Below are 22,444 nucleotides of genomic sequence, written 5' to 3' on the forward strand. Positions count from 1 at the left end.
CTGATTCCAGCTGTGAGGAACTGCAGAAAGGCTGGGTGAGTCCAGATGTGATCATTAACATCATTGACCAGTGTAGGTTAGTAGTTTAATTTTGAAAATAAAATCAGATTGTAACCACAAATTGTTTGTGTCCGTACGCTGCAACCTTCCACACCATTCCTTTATTGTGCAGACTCAGCAGCAGCTCCATGGATCCCAAATCCAAGAGTGGAGAACAGATTTGAAGTGTGTCACATCCATGCAGTCACAGCTGTTTCCACCATGTTTCCACTGATATTAATCCTGTTCAATGACACGTTTCATATCAGAGAATATGTTCTTTAGGACGTCCACTGACATGTTTAAGTGTCCTGCTGGAAATCACTCAAATCATCCATGAAATCCATGAAAAATCCTTTTAGTGTTTCTAACTTCACCCTCTGTCCTCTCTCTCTCTCCATCCTCCTCACTGCTTCTTTCACTGATAATCCCACAAACATCGTGTTCAGCTACAAAATAACACAATAATATCATCTGATGATCATTATTATAAGAGCAGGATCCATATTTGATATCAGAGTAACACACTGCTTGGTTATGTGCAGTCATCATCAGTGACTGTGGGTCAAACAGAAGCTTTCTGATTGGTTGCTGACCTTGGTCACCTGTCCACTCTCACCTGTTTGTGTTTGCTCTCTCTTTGCTGTCTCCATCCTCTCTCTCCCTCTCTGTCTTTGTACCGTCACTCAGGTCCAATGGAAACAGTGACATTTACAAACCAATCAAAGACAAACTGATCCATGTCAGGTTATAACAATATTCAATGTGAATACAGGCTGCTGCTGGACACAGACAGGTAACATCATTTTGACTTGCTGTCACCTGGATCTGGACTCATAAACACTGAAGCCCTGAACAGGAATACAAATCATTTTCTGCCAACTAGCGACACACCAGCAGATAATGGCTCAGAAAGCTAAAATGAGCCAATCATTTCTGTGTTTAGTTCCCCTGAAATCAGATGTGATATCAGCAGCTCTGAGTTCATTCATCATTATTGTCCAGTGATGAGATTTCTGCTCCGTTTGGTAACAGTCAGCAGGTTTTTCCTGCGTGTGGACGTGAACAGTCGTACCTGACAGCAGGTAGCAAACAGAGATCATGTCACGGCTGGGGCGGCAGTCATGTGGAGGGTGAGAAAGGAGGATCCAATAGCAGACAATGGCGGAGGTGCAAGTGGGTTTTATTTACAGTGCACAAAACCAAGGTGTGGGCAGAACCGAACATAAACCTAAACTGGGAAAACTAATACAAAACGGAGGACATGGAGCGAGGAGCAGAGAGACACGAAGAAACATGGAATAATGTAGACTACGCGGGAGGTTCACAGAGAAACACAGAATACCTAGAAACACAGACGACGCAGACACCAACTATAAATACACACACCAGGTAATCAGGAAATGGCACACAGGAGGGGACACAGCTGGAACTAATGGGCATAACGAGACACAGACCTACAAAGTAAAACAGGAAACACACAGACTGTTTTACAACACAAAACTCGGGGACCTGTACAGAGCACAGAGGGAGACACAGGTAGGGAAAATACACTACAACCAAACCCCAACAACCAATACTAAATCAGAATAAACTAGAAAATAATAATCACAAACTCAAAGCGCTGGGTCACCGACCCAGGGCCATGACAGATCATCTTTCCAGCTGCAACTCTTCACTGAGCTGAACTCATTCAAAATGTTCTGGAGTCAGATTCAAAATAGGAAACAGTCCAAATGTGTGTCTTCACTCTGACTCTGGATCAGATCTCAGTGACAGACTGTGGACATTATGGAAGCCTAAATGTGACACCATCTTCCTCCTTCATCTGCAGATTAAAGCCAAACAAAGATTCTCATTAAAAGTCTGCAGGTCTGAGAGAGACTCAATCGTTGTGTCATGTCAAATACAGTAAGAGGAGCTGAAGCACAGATGTGAAGAGCAGATTCATCAGATTATGACCTCACTCTGTTTTGTCTTCATATACATTCAGTCTGTGTTTATAATGCAGATTTTCTGCTTTTATAAAAACACATTTTATATTTTCTATCATCACAGACTGACTCAGTGTGGACTCTCAGAGACTCACTGTGAAGTTGTGGCCTCAGCTCTGAAGTCCAACCCCTCCCATCTGACAGAGCTGGACATGAGTAACAACTACAACCTTCGGGATTCAGGTGTGAAGCTTCTGTGTGCTGGACTGGAGAGTCCAAACTGTCGACTGGAGACTCTGAGGTGAGTTCACTGACTGCAGCTGTTGTTGTTTTTCTATATTTCAGGTCTTTGATTGATGTTTGAAACTTTCTGTAGTTCCTAAATGTTCAGGATGTGTCTGAAGACAAATGTGAAGAAGTTTGAGTGCTTTCAGAAATGTTGTCTTTCCAAACGACTGAACAACAGTTTTTCCTTTTGGCTCCAAACAGAAGTGACAGACTTGAGCAGGGTTCATTTAAAGGCTGACAGAAGTGGAGTGGTGACGGGGAGATGTTTGACAGGACAGTGTTTCAGCCTCCACAGGTTCATGTTGTGCTCCATCAGTCAGTGAAGATGAAGTCAGTGCTGATGAGGCTGTAGAGTGTGTGAGGGATGTGAATGAGGATGATGAAGATCTGATGATAGCAGATAAAAACAGGCTCCAGAGACTTTGAGCCATACAGGGCACACAGTGTGTGTACAGAACAGCTGAAATCATTATGGAGGCCTCACTGGAATATGGAAGCATCACAGTACAGCTTCAGTGAAGCTTTAAAGTCTCTGATATGAGATTAGAAATGAAGCAGCCAGAGCTTTTTCATGAGTGGAAATCCACTGTGACTGTGAGCTGCTGCTACAGCCTCCAGATTAGCCAGCAGCTCATCCTGCTCAACATTTCCTCACCAACTTTAATGGAAGTGTGATGTTTTCAGCTGGAGTGATGGTCAGGGTGGCCTCCCTCTCCTCTTCTTCTCCTCTTCCTCTTTCATTTGTAAAGCCACTTCTGCTGCTTTCATTCATTTGGAAGTCCTGTAGCTGAGTTTGGGAGAGACTAACAGCCTCGGCAGCAGAGGGGAGAAAGGCTGTAACACCACCACTTTACTCTGTTCTACCTGTCACATCATTTTATCAGGAAACAAATATGCTCATGTTTTTACTATGTTTGTCTTGAAGATGTAAGAAGATCACATGGTGCTTTTTATTATTGTGTTGGTTTGTTTCCTGTCTCTTGGATGGAGCCCAGCTGTGCGTGGCCCCTGGGCCTGTGGTCAGAGTGTGTGCTGGATAATCCGGCCCAGGATGAGGCCAAACTGACATGGGATGAAATGTCTATCAAATAATTGAGCTTAGTGTAGTTTCATTTCTGCACAATTTAAAAAAATACCAAAACTTTTTTCTATCTTTTCTGTGTTATAATGTAGACTTTCTTTGATACTGTGTCCAAAAGGAGCAGCTTTTACTTTTAAGGGGAGCCGTCTCTGTTTCCTCTTCAGGTTGGATGATGGAAGAAAATTAGTGTGTGATGTTCTTTCAGTGTTGCACTTTGTAGACGGTCCCTGAGAACTGGTCTCACAGCCAGCTGCACATAGAGACCAGTGTTGTTAGTCCAGGTCAGAAGATGACTTGTTGGAATGAAAATGAGCCTGTAGTTTGTCTGCTTTAATAATGTGACTGGAAAAAGGTGTTGGACTTCAAATATGTCCATTTCTTTCACACTTCACCTTTAAAAGTGAAGCCTCGTGGTTCCTGGAAGGAAAAACACGACTTTTTCAAGTCTTTTTCCTGTTTTTATGATAAATGTACGGCTTTAATGTGAAACATTCAGAGTTTTTTCTCATGTTGTGTTTGTTTTGAAGCTGCTTCCTGTTGGCTTCAGCTGTTTGGAGCTTCCATTTTCTAAACTTCTACATTCTGAACCTTCTTCATCTCTGAACAGATGATGAAACACTGAATGATTTCAAGCTCACACTTTGTCTAATAAACTTACATCTTTCATTCTTTATACAGATTGAGAAGCTGTGGTTTGTCAGAGATCAGCTGTGATTATCTGGCAGCAGCGCTGAAGTCCAACCCCTCCCATCTGAGAGAGCTGGACCTGAGCTCCAACTACAAGTTGCAGGATCCAGGAGTGAAGCATCTGTGTGGTTTCCTGGAGAGTCCAGGATGTGGACTTGAAACTCTGAGGTCAGTCAGCATGTTTTAGTTGTGCTGAGATGAATATGAGGTGAAAGTTGTGCTGACACTAAACTGCAGACATCAGGCTGATATTATACTGATCCACACTGAGGATCTTCATGGTAAAGTCTGTTTTCTTCTTCTCTGGTTTAGTCCATTGACTGCAGCAGAACAATGTTCACATTTCAAACAGTGATACTCAACGTATGGCCCGCGGCCAACACGCGGCCTGCCCACCTTTCCTGATTCAGAGAGAGGGGACCCTGATTAACTGTGTAGTGTTCTTCCTCACAGTTTTAAGTATCAGACACGACAATGAATAATCCACAGCTGACTGTTTTTAGCAGGTCAAAGGTCACGGCACACAGCAGACAGTGGGAAATATTCTAATTCTGATCATTTATCAGCACATATCCATATGTATAAAAACAAAGCTGACACTGTGAGACTTGATCAGAGCTGTGATCATCACAGCAGAGGCCTTTGTGTCAAAGTCACTGAGGATCAAACAGAAACACATGAAGCAGATTTTCCTGTTCTGGCTTTTTATAGCAGATAACCTTCAAAATATTCTGCAGTCGATCAAAAACTGAAGCAAACCATGAATCAACATGTGAACATGAGCTGATGCTGCTGAAGTGAAGCAAAGTTACAGAGGTTTGATTACAGACACAGCTGAGAGTTTGTAATCTGTCATCATTTTAAAAGGTTTAAATTTCTTCAGTATTGAACAGCAGAAATGAGGCTTTGTTTTCGGAGGCCGACAGCAGTGAACACAACAGCAGACTGGTGCGTAATAAGCAATGAATAATGCAGAAAACAGATTTTTGAAGGTAAACTGTTCTTGAAGTACACTGAGAGAGAGAGAGCTGTGAAGGAAGTAAACGTCAAAGTCAGAGAGAATTCATGACGATGTTCATCAAACGTAAAGCGTAGTTTGGATCTTCTTTTGCTGCTGGTTCAGTCAGTTTTGGTTGGAGACAGATGAAACCTGCAGCTTCAGGATCTGTGAGCTGTCCACTTTCAGCCCCGACGGCGTGTCCGTGTACGTGCTGTCGAGTGAACGATCCACGCTCTGTGTTTCCATCTTTGTGTGTTTAGCTGCTCTCATTTACTGTTTTATCTGTTTGGTTGTTGTTGAAATACTTTTGGGAGCTTTAACCTGAGATTCTGACAAAATACATTTATATTAAAAATCGATTCAGGATTGAATGAATCAACATCGCTTTATTCAAATTCAAACCATTTAAACAGGAAAATCAATTTTTTGACACCCGCCTCTAATGCTGGGTAATGTCAGCTGGTCCATGTGCAGCTGGCTGTGAGGCTCAGGTAGCGTCTACAAAGTGCAACGCTGAAAGAACATCATCCATAAATATGGAGTAATAACTGGATTCTCATACAGCGAGACTCAAATGCCTTTAAACATCAGCTTATCCTGCTGATCCAAGTCCAACACAGAGTTTGTAAAAACATGTTTGTCAATCATTTTGTTTGGTTTCTGAGGAAAATGATTCAATAACTTGCTGCTAATACACAACATTTCATCATATTTCCTCATAACCCTCTTTTGTCTGACCATTTGTGGATCCTTTATTGCAAATTTAAATGGGATCAGAGTTTGGTGACAATAATGACAGTAGATGTTTCTGTGAAAGTGCTGGAAGCAAATTAGTGTGTGATGTTCTTTCAGTGTTGCACTTTGTAGATGGTCCCTGAGCACTGGTCCACAGCCAGCTGCACATAGAGACCAGTGTTGTTAGTCCAGGTCAGAAGATGACTTGTTGGAATGAAAATGAGCTTGTAGTTTGTCTGCTTTAATAATGTGACTGGAAAAAGGTGTTGGACTTCAAATATGTCCATTTCTTTCACACTTCACCTTTAAAAGTGAAGCCTTGTGGTTCCTGGAAGGAAAAACACAACTTTTTCAAGTCTTTTTCCTGTTTTTATGATAAATGTACGGCTTTAATGTGAAACATTCAGAGGTTTTTCTCTTGTTGTGTTTGTTTGAAGCTACTTCCTGTTGGCTTCAGCTGTTTGGAGTTTCCATTTTCTAAACTTCTACATTCTGAACCTTCTTCAGCTCTGAACAGATGATGAAACACTGAATGATTTCAAGCTCACACTTTGTCTAATAAACTTTCATCTTTCCTTATTTATACAGATTGAGGAGCTGTGGTTTGTCAGAGATCAGCTGTGAATATCTGGCAGCAGCACTGAAGTCCAACCCCTCCCATCTGAGAGAGCTGGACCTGTACGACAACAAGCTGCAGAATTCAGGAGTGAAGCATCTGTGTGGTTTCCTGGAGAGTCCAGGATGTGGACTTGAAACTCTGAGGTCAGTCAGCATGTTTTAGTTGTGCTGAGATGAATATGATGTGAAAGTTGTGCTGACACTAAACTGCAGACATCAGGCTGATATTATTCTGATCCACACTGAGGATCTTCATGGTAAAGTCTGTTTTCTTCTTCTCTGGTTTAGTCCATTGACTGCAGCAGAACAATGTTCACATTTCAAACCTTCAAAGAAGAAGAAAAATCCTCCACTGGACAATTCACTGTGAAACTCTCAAACGCTTCATTCCACCTTAAAGGCTTTACAGACAGCAGTCCAACACAAACATACACACATCATCCAAAACACAGTCCAACATCCAAATCTCCTCCGCTGCCAGCATGAATGATGGGAAAGAGAAGGAGGAACACTCTGAAATTCAGGGTTAGAATGAGTTTCATAAAGCAGACTGTGAAGATCAAAGCTCTGTTAGAAAGCTTACATGAATGAATGAGTGGACAGAAGTGGACCGAGATCATCTGAAGCACTTCAAAGGCTTTACATCAGCACATTTCTCTTTATTCTTTGTCATCTCTATTAGTTTCTCTCAGTTTTCTGTGGAATGAACCTAACAGCAGGCTAATAAGATGCTGACCAATAGGTTTCTATTAAAGGTTGTAATTTGTATATGAAAAAGTGCTTTGGCTCATCAGGGATCAGCTTACAGGTAGAATACAGCTGCTGGATGGGTGTACGGTTTTTACTAAGCTAACTACCTTTAATTTAGTAAACTCACACCGTAAGGGTGTGTTTTAACTGATGAAACTGTGTCGTACTCAGGCTCGGACATCTGATTGCTGCCTTTTATAAGCTTTATTGCACAAGCATAAGCTAACACCAGTACAGTAACCGTGCCTTTACAGAACCCAGGTAATCAACTGAAATACACAAAATAAAACAACCATACAACATTAACAAAGCAACGCTATTAATGACAGTACAGTTTGGTAATAGTCATATTTGTATCTTTAACATGTTACTTAGTTAACACAGAAACTCACCAGCTTGGCTTCATCAGTCATAACAGCAATATCAATGAAAAGGAGATCCGGCAGGTAGGATCTGTGAGCGGCCGTTAACACGTACCATCCCAGACTTACATAAATCACTCCATCTTAAATAAATTTGTCATTTAAAGCAAATATGGGTCTGGCTGATAATAAATCACAACAAACAAATTGGCATGTTAGTAATATGGGAAAAAAACACACAATGGGATTAGCATGTCATAGATATCTACCAAATTGCTAACTGGGAAATTTCAGGCCATCTATGAATCATTTTTGCTAACCGTTTATTCAGCTTAGGCTCACAGGGCTGCAGCATGTGCCCTAGCTGTCATGGTCCTGGGTCGTGCGACCCAGTGTTTTGAGTTTTAGTCTATTTTGATGTTTATTGTTTGTTTAGGTTCATTAAGTTATTCTAGCTCATTTGTAATTATATTACCCTTGTCTTAAGTCTCCCTTGCCCTTCATGTGTTTATGTCTGTGTGTCTTATGTTGCCAAGTTCATGTTGTCGTTTCTGTCATCTTCCCCTGTACTCAGTCTCCCTGGTTCGTGCGTCTACCTGTCATGAGTCATGTCTGCGTGGTTATGTTTAGTTCATGTCATGTCTAATCTCCATGTTTCCGGTTTTACTTTGAAAGTCTGTATTCAATGTCAGTGTATTTAGTTTCACTTCTCCTGTCCTGTCTTTAGGTTCATGTGTGTCAGCTGTGCTCCCATGTGTGGCCACTTCCCCTGATCATCCCTCATGTGTATTTAGTCTCTGTGTTTCATGCAGTCTGTGTCGCGTTGTCTGTGTTCTCACCTCCATGTTTTCACGGTCAGTCTTTGCAGTTATCACCACAGTCTCTGAGTCTTCTTAGTTTGTCACAGTACTAGTTTTCCCAGTTTAGTTATAGTCTAGTTTAGTCTAGAGATGGCACAATACCACTTTTTTATGTCCGATACCAATATCATAAATTTGGATATCTGCCGATACCGATATGAATCCGATATTGCAGAATTCACAGATGGTTCCCAAAGGAAAAAGTACTACAGCTTACTAGGGTATATTAGACTTAACAGTTACTATATACAGTAATGGACTTCTATACATTTTACATCAGATTAAAACTTTGGGTGTAAGATTCAGATAATTATTAAATAATTAAAAGCTAGATATTTTAAATGAGAATAAGAAAGAAAAGTATGTCTTTGTTCCCCCCTTTTCCCTGTTAATGCCCTATCAGCCCCCCTGGCTAAACTTTGCTAGATCCACCCCTGCACAGTTACCAGCCGTCAGCTGCGTAGAAAAAGATCCTGATCTTGAAAGTAAATTTAAATAGATTCTAACAACAGCTGATCAAGCTTAATAGTGCTGCAGTGCTGTTGTTCAGCTGCTGGTTTCCTCTTTCTGGTGCAAAGTGGGCCAAAAACAAAGAAGAGAGACAGACTCGCGACAGAAAAGCCGATCAGCTGATAATTAAGCAGTTTCATGATTGAAGTAGCAGCAGGAGAGAAAGAGAGAGAGGCAGTTGCTCTATATATCGGTTGTTAAGCTTAACGTGGGAATGCTTTACAAACATTCAGAGATGAACTTACACACTTGCTTTACTTCTCTCTGAGATAACGTCCTTGGAGATGAAATGTTTGCTAGCAGGCTACAAATACACACAGCGCTCTATCACGTGACCACACTGCTCCGACGTGCTACGGTTATGAGCCGAGTTACGCCGTATCGCAAGTTTTGTGAGGTGCTTTTTTGATGTTTAATGGATCGGATTACATTTTTTATTTCTCTTCGATATCCAATCCAGGAATTTAGGTCAGTATCGGACCGATACCGATACGTAATATCGGATCGGTCCATCTCTAGTTTAGTCACGCTATCCCTGCTGTGTTTGTACACTTTGTCTTCAGCCATAATAAAGGCTCGCTTTCTGTTAAGTTCACTCCTGTCTACTCACTTGTGTACGCACCTGGGTCCATCACACACACCACCACACGGCCTGTCTCCACAGACCGTGACACTAGCTGTCATAGGGCAAGAGGCGTGGTCCACCTGCACAGGTGAGCAGTCCATCACAGGGCCAACGGAGAGAGACAGAGAAGCACTCTCTCACATCCACACCTACAGCCAATTTAGAAGCACCAATGAACCTAAGCAGCATTTCATTGGACTGTGGGAGAACATCCAACCTCCACAGAAAGGCCAACAAGCTTCAACCTACAACCTTCTTGCTTTAAGGCACTAGTGCTAACCACTTTTCCCCATTTCAGCCCAAATCCTGCATCTTCCTGTTTCTGACTCCAGGCCAGCTCCACTAACACTTTCTCATCAGACACTGCCACCTAGTGGAGGAATTCTTAGTTCCATTTGAAGCTTCATATTACGGTTAGTTCCTTTACAAAGAGGTGGATGTGGTGGGGCCACAGCACCATCATCGCTGAGTGCCATAAGACACTTAACCTTTGTTTCCATATGCTGGGAACTTCCTGTTGTTCCAAGGAGGACTGGAAAATGTGTGAAAATCTCCCAGTCACTTCCTCACAGCACACTTCAATCATTTCCCTCCCACAGCATCAGGGCCAGGGCTTTTTTTCTCTTTGGTCCCACTAAGAGATTTCCACACAAACACCTCATCAGTGGGACTCTCAGAGCTACCAGCCCTTTGCTACAATCACAAAGCTCTTCATTGAAATCAATGATATCAAAGTTGGAATCAAATGAGTCCAAGTCTTCTGCTGATTCAGCATCACATTCATCTTTGCTCCTTGTTCTGCATCCCCACCATGGACTTCATTCCTTTCCAAGCCAGCCTCGAGTGTCCTTTATTCAGCTCATCCTCTGCTTTACTTTTACACCTGATTTTAGCTGCTTTATCTCTCTTTCAACAAGTTTCTGTGCCTCAATCTTTTTCTTATCTCCCTCATAACAAGACAGCTTCTCCTTCCTGAGAACATGTTGGAGTGATTTACTAATCCAGGGCTGCTTATTGGGGAAAATACTTCCTGTTTTCAAAGTAATCTCCATTTTTCCCAGAAAGAAATGTCAGTAGAAATCGATGATCTAAGGGAGAACCTGCGCCTTTAAAAAGTCCCAGTGGGTGCAGTCAAAGCAGTCCCTCAGTCCCAGTATAGAGTCTTTGGTCCAGACTAGAACAACCGTGTGCCCAGTTTGAGCTCTCTTCAGTCCTGTGACCTGACAGACCCAGAGGGGCCATCAGATCACATTTAGAAGCTCCCCTAATGGAGCCACAACACATGTCCAATACTTAGTCTGTCTTGTTGGACCAACTGGAAGAAATGATTCAAGGACTTAGTCACAGAACAGAGATTCAAATCTCCAAAATCCAACTGGCTGCATCAGGACGTATAGTCTGAAACTCTGCACAGTTTCCTGTTTGAAGCTGCTTCCTGTTGGCTTCAGCTGTTTGGAGTTTCCATTTTCTAAACTTCTACATTCTGAACCTTCTTCAGCTCTGAACAGATGATGAAACACTGAATGATTTCAAGCTCAAACTTTGTCTAATAAACTTACATCTTTCATTCTTTATACAGATTGAGGTGGTGTGGTTTGTCAAAGATCAGCTGTGATTATCTGGCAGCAGCACTGAAGTCCAACCCCTCCCATCTGAGACAGCTGGTCCTGTCGGGAAACATCCTGAAGGATCCAGATGTGAAGCAGCTGTCTGATCTTCAGCAGAGTCCAGACTACAGACTGGAGACTCTGAGGTCAGTAGAGTGATGGAGTGAGTGGGTGGTGCTGTCAGCAGTATTGTACTAAACACAGTCAGTATGAAACAAAGATCCAGTGTTTCCTGTAAAGCTGCAGCTTCTCAGTGAAGCTGTGAGAGGAGAATGGTGACAGGCTTCAGGATTGGACACAAACACTTCCTGTTTCTGACCTTTATGGTCACCATAGTAACGGCTGACACGCTCTGATCAAACACTGTCAACCGCCTATCAGCTCTCTGAACAAAGCAGCACGCAGACCAATGACTGCATTCATTTCCAAGTTTGAAGCAGTGAAGAACACAGTCTGTAGGTGAGGAAGAATTTAGTGAGAGCAGATGTTTGGATGGAATTCCTCCAGTTAACAGCTGGAACCGTTGATCTGGATTGTTGGGCTTGTTGTTGGGGTTCCTACAGAGCTCAGAGTAGACACACCAAGGTCCTTCTAATGAATGAAAGTCCAAACTCAAAGTAGGAGGGAAAAACATTTTCATCAACTTCAATAAAAATTCAAAGATTAGAAAAAGTGAAGCATTGGAAACACTTGTTTATCTCCTTGTTTATCTCCTCTGCTCTTCCTTCTTCTCTCTGCAGGTGGTGATGATGGTAAACAGGACGGTGTGTGTGCTGAGAGAGGAGGAGCTGTGTCCTGATGATCCAGACAGGTTGAAGCAGCAGCAGCTTGTGTGTAGAGACGCTCTGACTGGGCCATGTTACTGGGAGGTGGAGAGGAGAGCTTCATCCAGCAGTGACTGACAGAGGAATGAGAAGAAGTGCAGATGACTGTCAGCGCTGCAGAGTGAATCTGACAGAGGATCATCAGTGTATCTGGACTGCTCTGCTGCTGCTCTGTCCTTCTACAGTCTCTGCACAGTCTCTGTCTGACTCTGGCTTCAGACCCTCCTGGATCAAACTCACCTGGAAAGACTTTCAAATTCAAATTTTATTTGTCACACACATAACCATACCCAGTATGACATGAGGTGAAATGCTTGTAGCTGTGCAATGCCCGACCATTAAATGACAGTGGTTTTACAGTAATTTCAATTTACAGGTTATTACAAAATGTACAGATTTAACTTAGAAATTTACAGTAAAAATGTGCAAATAGCAGAAAGAGATTATAAGGAAGTGTACATAAAGAAAAACCAGAGTGCGTGTGGTGATGTGTGTGAGAGTCCAGTCTTATAGTGATGTGATGTGTGTGGGAGAGTTCAGTCCTACACCTGGTTCACGCCGCAATGTATTGCGCCATTTTCCGGGTCTACAAATCAAAACAAACGCACCGTGTTGGAACGACAACGACAAGAAACATGCTTAAAAGCAGCTAAAAAGAAAACGGACGGTATAGAGACCGATTGCATCCAGAGGCGAAGCAGCAGCACTTGAAAAAGTTAGAGTGCATCGCAAATCTGGACCCATATGAAATATCATTGGAGTAAAGACCCAGATGACTTACCGCCACTGTCCTACCATGATATCTTCACGTATCTTGTTTGTGGAGTAAACGCTTTTTACAATTACAAGTCACTGGAGGCGCACATCTAATTTACAAATGGCTGGGTGCAAGATTTGCATTTTTCAAGCCGCCAAACTGTGAGTACGTCATCATTCAAACCAAGGTAAGTCAGCTGGAGTGCATCAAGTGCATCGAGTGAAATAGCCATTGTCCACCCCCCACCATAATTAATGTTATCATATCATGTGCCCATAATTGTAACGTAGATGCAAACTAACACGTTGATAATCAGGCAGATTATTACTTAACGCCAATTTGTGTCCTCCCTGTCTCATTTAATCTATCGTCTTTACATCAACCTTGTCCTTGTATATTCCAGGTACTGCACTCCCAAAGATTGAATGAACCTGCATTACGGCCATGGGTAATTGTAAGCACCACGGGGAAGGTCGAAGCCGCACACTGCACCTGTATGGCCGGAGACCTGCACCCATGTCGCTGCACTTCTGTTTAAAGTGGAGGCAACAGTGCGGATCCGTGGCACAAATACTGTCACAGATGAACCAGCCTACTGGGTTTTGCCGGGGAACACAACCAAGATACAGCCAGAGGTTGGCCATAACATTGACTTTACATCTTCAGCAGCACAAAAAAAGACTCTTGATGAAAATATAAACAGACCGTCTGTGGTGAAAGGCAGAAGAAGCCGTCCTTCAAAAAGAAAGATTCCTTCTGCTACGTTTGAGGAGTTGTCACCAGTGTTAGACACACTTCAAAAACACAATAAAGCAGTGTGTTTGTCTGGATTGGAGAAATACTACACATCACACACTGTACAGTCATCCACATTACCACTGTCTCTGCCATGTTTGCACAACACAGGTGCACAGTCCCTTGGCTTTACCGAGCTACAGCTGCACTGTGTAAAGTACGTAAACGCAGCAAAGGTTACTGAAGAACAGGCAGAAGCTATTGAGGTACGCACAAGACTACAACACAAGAGCCCTCAATGGTATGTGTGACGTGCCAGGAGAATCACAGCTTCAATGATGCACGCTGTGTTTGCCACCACTGTAGAAAAACCCGCCATTATTGTGATTAATCGTGTTTGCTACCCTGTTAACTCTGTCTATAATGTGCAAACAACTTGGGGACTGGAGCATGAACAGGACGCTCGACACACCTACACCCAGAAAATGTCAGCGTGTCACAAAAACCTACAGCTCCCTATGTGTGGTTTTCTTGTTAACACGGCTTTTCCTGAAGTAGGAGCATCTCCTGACGGACTAACCACGTGTGAATGTTGTGGGAAGGGGTGCCTGGAAATTAAATGTCCATTTAAATACAGATCTGACAGCTTTCAGCATTGGATGCGCATGACAAAGACTTCTGCCTCGAGTTGACAGCAAATGGACTTAACTTGAAGAAGACACACCACTTTTACTCACAAGTGCAAACACAGGTCTTTGTGGCCAACACAAAGCACTGTGACCTTGTGGTATGGACACAAAAAGACACGGCAGTTGTACGCATCTTCCCTGATGTGCACTTCTGGGAATCGCGTTTAAAGAAAGCTCAGGAGTTCTTTCAGAAGGTGTGCCTTCCTGAACTAGTAGGAAAACATTTCTCCATGCGAAATGCAGCCCCGAGTGGTCACAACGTTTTTCTTTCTGGTGTCTAGTTTTTTGTCAGAAGTGCATTGAAATATGTATAACTTGATTTCAACACTGCAGGACTTACCATGTAACAATTGTCAAAGTGTAAAATAAAGAGTCAAATGCAGTTATTTGTCGTTATCTGGCTTTTATTATAACATCATTTTAGTGAAACAAAGATAAACTGTCGATTATAGTGTACAGATACAGAAATGGTTACATAACGTAATGTCAGTGTGTTCATAAAATTACACATAAAAAAAAAGGTTTTCCTAGTACTATGTCTTCAGCGACATACTCAGTTTTCACAACCATTAATTAACAAGAACAAGTCTCATGTGTGTCTGGTTTTACTACCAGACTGGGGCACATGTTAACCAAAACACAACACACACGCACAATTTTATCAAGAAAGGTAACGTCTTCACCCTCATATGGAAGAAGAGAACAGATTGGCATGGTGATATGTAGCATTTTGAACTTGTTGCGCAAACTGCCAATTACTCGCTCGACATGGATTCTTAGGTGTGCAACGGCTCGTGTATTTTCAATGTCCTTGGCATCTAGTTGACAGAAGCCCCTTGTAAATGCTGGGATCTTAACCTCCGCACACATCATTCCCACCGCATCTCTGATGTCAAAGCCTCTGTCAGCCAAAACTACATCCCCTGGTAACAGCTTGTTAAGTATGCCACATTGCTCTGTGATGTGTTTATCTGATGCATGGCCACCCCACCCCTTAGAAATGAATGAAACTGCACCTTGTGGAGTAATCCCGATCAGGTATTTCATGGTGTGTGTACCCTTGTAGTGTGAGTACTTTTGAGCATGAGCCTTTAAATTAGATGCTCGTTCTGTACGAATTTCAAAACAGTCAACAATGATGGCTACCCGATTTCCAAAAGTTTCCGTAAATTGTGGAGGCATTGTTGCTTGCAAACAGTGCCTCTCTGGCCAGTGTACCAATACTCCTTAGCGGGCATACAAAACGTCAATTGTATCAGCAAAGACAGAAGACAAAGTTTTATGGGAGACATTGAATAGAGATGCTAAGATGCTGGACAGGAAGATCAAGTCTAAGACACATAAGTGTGAGTAAAAGCATTTGGAAATGCGACAGTTTCTTTGATGCTGGTAGGAAAGCTTTTACGTTGTCGAGCACATAAAAATAGCGAAACAAGTAAGACCAGTGTAATATTTCACTTTTTCTGTGTCACCCTTTAAAAAGTTTTCATTCATCTCTGCCTTGTCCAACAGTGATTTAAGCTTTCTGTTCTCCTTCAACAGCTGGTTTATTTCTGCTCTGCTCTGTACACAGCGCACACAATCATTTGTCGGTCTATGATCTTCTGTCTGTATCTCTCTCAGATCACCATTTTCTACATTTGCACCCACTACCTCTGCCTCTACATGTCCAACACAGGCCCTCAGCCAAAGTGACAGGGTTGTTATGGTGTTGCTCTTCTGTCGTGTCCATCTCTGGCTGCTCTTCTGCCGTAACTTCTGCTGAGGCCTCACCTTCACACTCTTCTGCTCCACTATGAAAGCCTGTCCAACGCAAAGAGTGCAAACACACAAGGGAATTTTTAAACAGTTTACACATTAAGGCCGTATGATTCCTCCAAAATGTATGTGTTGATTGCCGGACACTAAGAGCAACTTTTAAAATGAGGGATTGTGGTTGGAGGTGGGGTTGTTGTTTACCTCCAACTAGTGCTTTTTGTTGTTGCTGTGACGGTCTGAATGTGACGTTTGGATTTCGGAGTGCCCCATGTGTAACGTTGGTACCCAGTCTGGATTTGTTTGATCCATTTCATAGGCAGGCTTCCCTACAGATGTGCGACAGAATCAGCGAATCGTTACATAGCACGTATGTCTGCACAGTCACTCAATTCACTGTGGTCAAGTGAGCCCTTACTTACGAAGTCACAGTCAAGCTAGCTGCACCGCCAGCCACACCTGGCGTTGTTGCACTATTCTTACGCGAGTTACGGTACGGGTGCCGACTGGCTTAGAAATACGACTCTTCTGTATCCTGTCATTGTTATTTTACTGCTCAATCCACTTTATTTTAGAAATATCAGATATATGATAGAGAGAGATAATTGTTACACTACAAATGTTAAATTCTGTAAGAGCTGACAATATATTTCCAAAGAATTGTCTTCTCACCCTGATCTTACCCCAACTAAATAAAACTGTTGTACTGTATTTTTGATCTTCTTTTTTATTCCAATTTGGAAAAATTTTCTGAAGGTGATGAAAATATTTCACTGGATTCAGACTTTGGGAGACCCCCACTCTTCCTCCTCTGCCTTACAGCCCAAAGTACAGAACGATTTGCGAGAAAAGAAATAGTAAACTATTCCCAAATTTCTGTACTGTACTTTGAATATTCTCATATTTGAGCTCAGATTACAGGAAAACTGTAAGAGGTGACAGAGATATTTCACTGGATTCTGACTCTAGGCCAGACCTTCCCAAAGTGTGGGGCCCGCCTCCTAGGGGGGCGCAGAGCCATGGCAGGGGGGGCGCGGGTTGAAAGTGTGTGTGTGTGTGGGGGGGGAGAACGCTTGGACACTGCTAGCACGGGGTGCCTACAGAAACACAAAGCAGGAGATGAAGCATCGCTGAATATGTTTCCAAACCAACTTCATTCTAAGCCAAAGACTAGAAAATTAGGTGAAGCATATCTGCCCTTTGGTTTCACCTGCACAAGTGCCGAGGTGAGTCTCCCCTGCAGAATTGCTTTTCCCTTCGTCGGGAGCAGCGCTGGGCTCTTCAAATAACGGACAAACAGTATCCCACAGCTGTTTATGTTTTTAAACCTATTTTGCACAGAGAGGCATTTTTTGAAAAATGAAAAATGAAAAGATAGCAATGTTGAATATTATTACACGGGGGACAACAACTACACGTAAAATAATCACATCATGACGCCTCTGCCTTTGTAAACGGAGGGACAGTAACTGCGTGTGTATATGTTAGCGTGTAAAACCTGCAGATAGTCAGATTAACAGTATTTTGTCTCTATCTGCCATTCTGCACTTCATCTCATGTAAACAATAACGTGGCGCACAGCGTGACGTGAAAAAAGGCACATACCTTTGACGTTGTGTGATGAACTCTGTATTCGTTGTCCACACGTAAACGCAAAAGAGTTTTCGATGATTCAAAACGCCGTTTACGTGTGGACGAAAACAGCTACGTTTTCAAAAATACCCGTGTAGGTGCGGACGTAGCGCAAATTAGTTAGTAGTTTATTTTCTTACTACCTGTAATTTATTGCAGATTACTTGTATTTGCTTGATTGTTTACTAAATGTTTGAGGTGTGAAATAAACTGCAATGGAGCAATGTATGGGTGTGTGTGGTTGGAAGATGTGTGCATGCGTGCGCGTGCACGCGGGGGCGCGAACATTTTTCTTGTAAAACATCTTAAAAATTTATCATTTTTCCGCTGTATTCTTCCAGGAGGTTGACCAAGTCCATGGGCACCTGTATTAACACACTAAGACATTTATTTAATTTATTAACATTTTCATTACTATTATTTAGCACTTTCATTCTCTAATTCCTCTGTTTTCATTTTGAAACGTCTCTCACAAGCTCACAAGCTATATTCAGAGTTCCTGCTTCACTTCCTGCCAGACACACACACACACACACACACACACACTCTTCACTTTACTGGATTTTCATCCGTTTCTAATCAAGCTCTTATTTTATAATCACACTCTATATACCCTCTGTAACTCTACTAATTTTAATATAAAAAGAATGCACCCTCAGCACACACACACACACACACACACATATACTAAGCTCTTTGCATTTGCAAACATTAACTAAACGACATCCTTCACATCAAAATCCTCAGCGTGGTTAGCAGAATTCTTGCACACTTGCAGCAATACACAATAATCAGACAACCCAAGTACATACAGACACAAACACCATGATCCCTACGGGGTTTTTCTGGCGTCCAACGCCCGGGTCCAACCCTTATGCCCCCTTCTGCTGATACCAGACTTTTCTTACACAATTTAGACAAATTTAAAAGCCTTTAAGCCCAGGTCCAACCTTGCTGGTCAATCAACCCGCTTTGGGAATGCCGTCACCGATAACGGTCAAATTTCTAGGCCCTATATTAATTTAAAAGCGCTCCCTGCAGCTTGACCGGAAGCTCCACTTAACCAGTGTCTCAGTATTTAACTGGCGCCTGAAGCTTTACTTAAAGCTTTACCTGTCACCCACTGTAGCAGCCCTTGGCATCAAGAACGACAGAAGAGTCTCTAACGGGTGCAGCCATTTATTTCCTCACCACATCCGGCTCATTCTCTGGACATTGAGCACCGTGAAAACTATAAAATAAGAAAAAATTGATAACCGTACAGTCCTTTTGAACTATAACAATGAGTAATAACAACAATGAGCTTAAGTGAATTCAGGTAAGTTCAAACAAGTAATTCTGAGATATACAGTCACAGATTAAATAAAACAAAAAGGGTTACTTCAAACAGCATCAAGGAGTTATACAGTTCAGTTAAATAAAATATAGCAACAGATCACCTCTTATCACATACCTCAGTCCGCTTGCCAAGGGTGCAAACTCCGGTAAACACTTAACACTTTGGCCCGTTTCTCATGGGGTGCTGCTAGCTTGCATGACACACATGTCTAGCTAAAAAATAGCACATAAGTAAGTAACGTAAGTAAAGAATAAAAGGTTTTCAGATAGCTCACAATACAAACGCAGCAACATACCTTACATTAGAAACACACTTATCATACTTATCAAAGTATTATCGTAACTTACATGGACTTTGTACAATTTATTCCTGCCGCGATAGACCGCTCCATACATGTTACGGGGCATGCCTCTGAGCACATCTGTCCTTAGTGCGACTGCGCATATAGTTCCGACAACCCCCGCAAGGATGACTTATGGTACAGATCAGCGGTTCATTACACTCCCACCAATCATGCTATGAATTACAAACTAGCTAATCATACATGATTTGAACAACAACAAAATGAAACCACTTCAACCAATATACAGGTGTACAAACATCATAGAGCAGGTTCCACCTGGACTGTTACATTGTTTATGTCAGTTCCTCTCATATAATAACATAGTTGTTATTATTCTCTTTCAACAAGAACCACCAGTTTTTGAATAGGCCGCTCGATAATGGGGGGCTTGAAAGCACGGTCCTGTTTCTTGGTCTGACTTTGGACCCCTACTTGAACCTTGACCCGACGGACTAAACCATCATCGCCTTCGATAGTTTCAACGATACGCCCCAGTTGCCACTGACACCTTGGTAACATATCTTCCTTGATGATAACAATGTCATTCACTTTTAGATTACGGCGGGTTTTGTGCCACTTCTGTCTTGTGGAGACATTCATGAGGTATTCTCTTTTCCACCTACCCCAGAACTGCTCAGTTAAGTATTGTACTCTACGCCACCTCTTCGCTGCATACAAGTCTTCTCTCACAAATTTCCCAGGTGGTGGTAGAGCAACTTTGGACTTCATCAGTATAAGATGGTTCGGAGTAAGAGGTTCAGGTGCCTTTGGGTTGCAGATACTGCCCACAGTCAAGGGGCGGCTATTTACAATAGCCATGGCCTCATAAAACAAAGTTCTAAGAGAGGCATCGTCTAGTCTTCCTGCACACTGAGCGGTAGTGGCATTTAGCACATTACGAATGGTCCTAATTTGGCGTTCCCAGATGCCACCAGCATGACTTGCAGAAGGAGCATTGAAAACAAACTCACACTGTTTGTCTGCCAGGAAAGCCTCCAGTGCCTGCATGTCACATTGTTTGAGAGCCTCTCTGAACTCATTTCTGGCTCCTACAAAGTTTGTGCCTTGGTCACAGCGGAGTTGGCAAACAGCTCCTCTGAGGCTGATGAAGCATCTAAGGGCATTGATGAATGCATCTGTTGATAGGTCTTCCAGCATCTCGATATGGACAGCACGTGAAGACAGGCATGTAAAGATAAGCCCATACCTTTTGTACTCCTTACGGCCCCGCTTGGTGGAAAATGGACCAAAGCAATCCATACCAGAGTACGAGAAAGGAGCAGAGGCTTCAGTCCTTTCTTTCGGGAGCTCTGCCATGCGTTGCTCCTCGGTGGGGCGCCGAAGTTTTCGACATTGCACACATTTATGTATTAACTTGGCAACTGCTTTGCTTCCCCCAAGCACCCAAAACCCATTTGCTCTGAGTTCTGCTAGGGTTTGACTGCGACCCTGATGACAGATGGTGGCATGGTAATGAGACAGTATTAGTCTTGTAATGTGACTTTCCTTTGGAAGGATAACCGGGTGTTTTAGTTCTCGACTGAGCGTTGCCTTTGTCAGTCTTCCACCGACACGAAGTAGTCCTTCATCTAAGATGGGATCAAGACAGCTTAGGGGGCTAGAACATGGAAGAGAGTTGCCCTTCTGAAGTGTCTTTATGTCTTGCAAAAAGGCTTGTTGCTGAACCAGACCGATTACTAGCTCACAAGCTTTTCTCCTTTCCTCTACCGTCACAATGCTGCTGACACGATCTGCCTTCATGCCTAGTCTCTTAATTCTTGCAACTACTCTAATGAGCGTTGTCCAGCTGGAAAAGCGGCTTAGACGGTTCAGAATGTCATTTTGCTCATTGGCATGGGTGGCAAAGGTTTTCACCGATTTAACTTCAGGGTCACAAACTAGCAAATCTGGTGAAAAATGTAGTGTTGGGTGTATCTCAGGTTTCCATAGAAATTTAGGACCTGATAACCAGTTCGTTGACAGAATGTCCCCTGCACATAGACCTCTCGAAGCGTGGTCAGCTGGGTTTTCTGCCGTATCCACATAGTGCCACTGAGCAGGGTCTGTGGTTTCTCGGATTAGCTGAACACGATTTGCGACAAACACATGGAATCGCCGTGCCTCATTGTTGATGTAGGCCAATACAACTTGGGAATCAGTCCAAAAGAATTCCTCGTCAATCTGCATGCCGAGCTCTGTTTTTAACATGACGCTTAGCCTTGCGGAGATTACTGCAGCCGAAAGCTCCAGCCTTGGGATGCTCATGAGCTTTGTTGGTGCAACTCTTGCTTTGGCTAACACAAGGCTACAGTGTACTTCATCCTTTCCATTCTTGTATCTGAGGTAGGAACATGCACCATAACCTATGTTACTAGCATCTGAAAAGTGATGCAGTTCCACCCTCACTATGTTGCCAAAATCTGGAGGATGGTAGCATCTGGGTATCGCTATTTCCTTTAGCCTGTGTAGATCCCTTTTCCATTGCTCCCACCGTGCATGTAGGCTATCGGGGAGCTGATCATCCCAACCTATGCCCATGCGACACAGCTCCTGGAGAATACATTTACCACTCAGGATAAAGGGAGCTACAAGACCAAGAGGGTCGTAGAGGGAGGAAACTGCAGACAGGATACCACGACGAGTTGAGGGTTGATCCCTTTTGTCAATGTTGAAGCTGAAGGTGTCACTTTCTATTGACCACTGAATTCCAAGTACGTGACCCTCCGCTGTTGAATCCAGGCTAAGGTTGAGAGGTCCAGTGGTTACTGCCCTTTCTGAAGGCGCAACACCACATAGCGCCTCCACCTTGTTCGAGTTAAATTTGTGCAAGTGTAAACCACCAGTCTTACACAGCTGTTGTGCATTGATAATCAGGTCTGTAGCTTCTCTGACTGATGGGACACTAGTTAGTCCATCATCAACGTAAAAGTTCTTTTCAATGAAAGCAGCCGCCGAAGGATAATCGGCTTCGCATTGCTGTGCAAGATATTTAAGGCCGAAATTGGCACACCCTGGAGAAGAACCAGCACCGAAAAGGTGCACTGCCATTCGATACTCTTGGGGTTCTGTTTCCAGCTGACCGCCCTTCCACCATAGGAACCTCAGGTAGTTCCGCATGTTGGGTGGGACATAGAACTGATGGAACATTTTTTCAATGTCGCAGGTGATGGCTACTGCTTCCCTCCTAAAGCGGCAGAGAACTCCTACTAGAGAGTTTATCAGATCAGGGCCAGTCAATAAGGTGTCATTCAGAGAGATGCCCAGAAACTTGGCT

General features: G+C 43.0%; 1 protein-coding gene and 2 pseudogenes across 1 annotated transcript in view; 2 read left to right on the forward strand and 1 right to left on the reverse strand.

The window, feature by feature from the left end:
* Positions 1–22,444, forward strand: part of LOC148105734 (protein NLRC3-like) — a 167,328-nt gene that overhangs the window by 116,242 nt on the left and 28,642 nt on the right. The window lies entirely within an intron of this gene.
* On the forward strand, positions 1,201–14,382 carry LOC148105736 (uncharacterized; annotated as a pseudogene).
* Positions 14,675–15,833, reverse strand: LOC118453476 (uncharacterized; annotated as a pseudogene).

The sequence above is a fragment of the Neolamprologus brichardi genome, chromosome 3, assembly GCF_056152115.1.
Source record: "Neolamprologus brichardi isolate AB-2024 chromosome 3, ASM5615211v1, whole genome shotgun sequence".
Lineage (NCBI taxonomy): Eukaryota > Metazoa > Chordata > Actinopteri > Cichliformes > Cichlidae > Neolamprologus > Neolamprologus brichardi.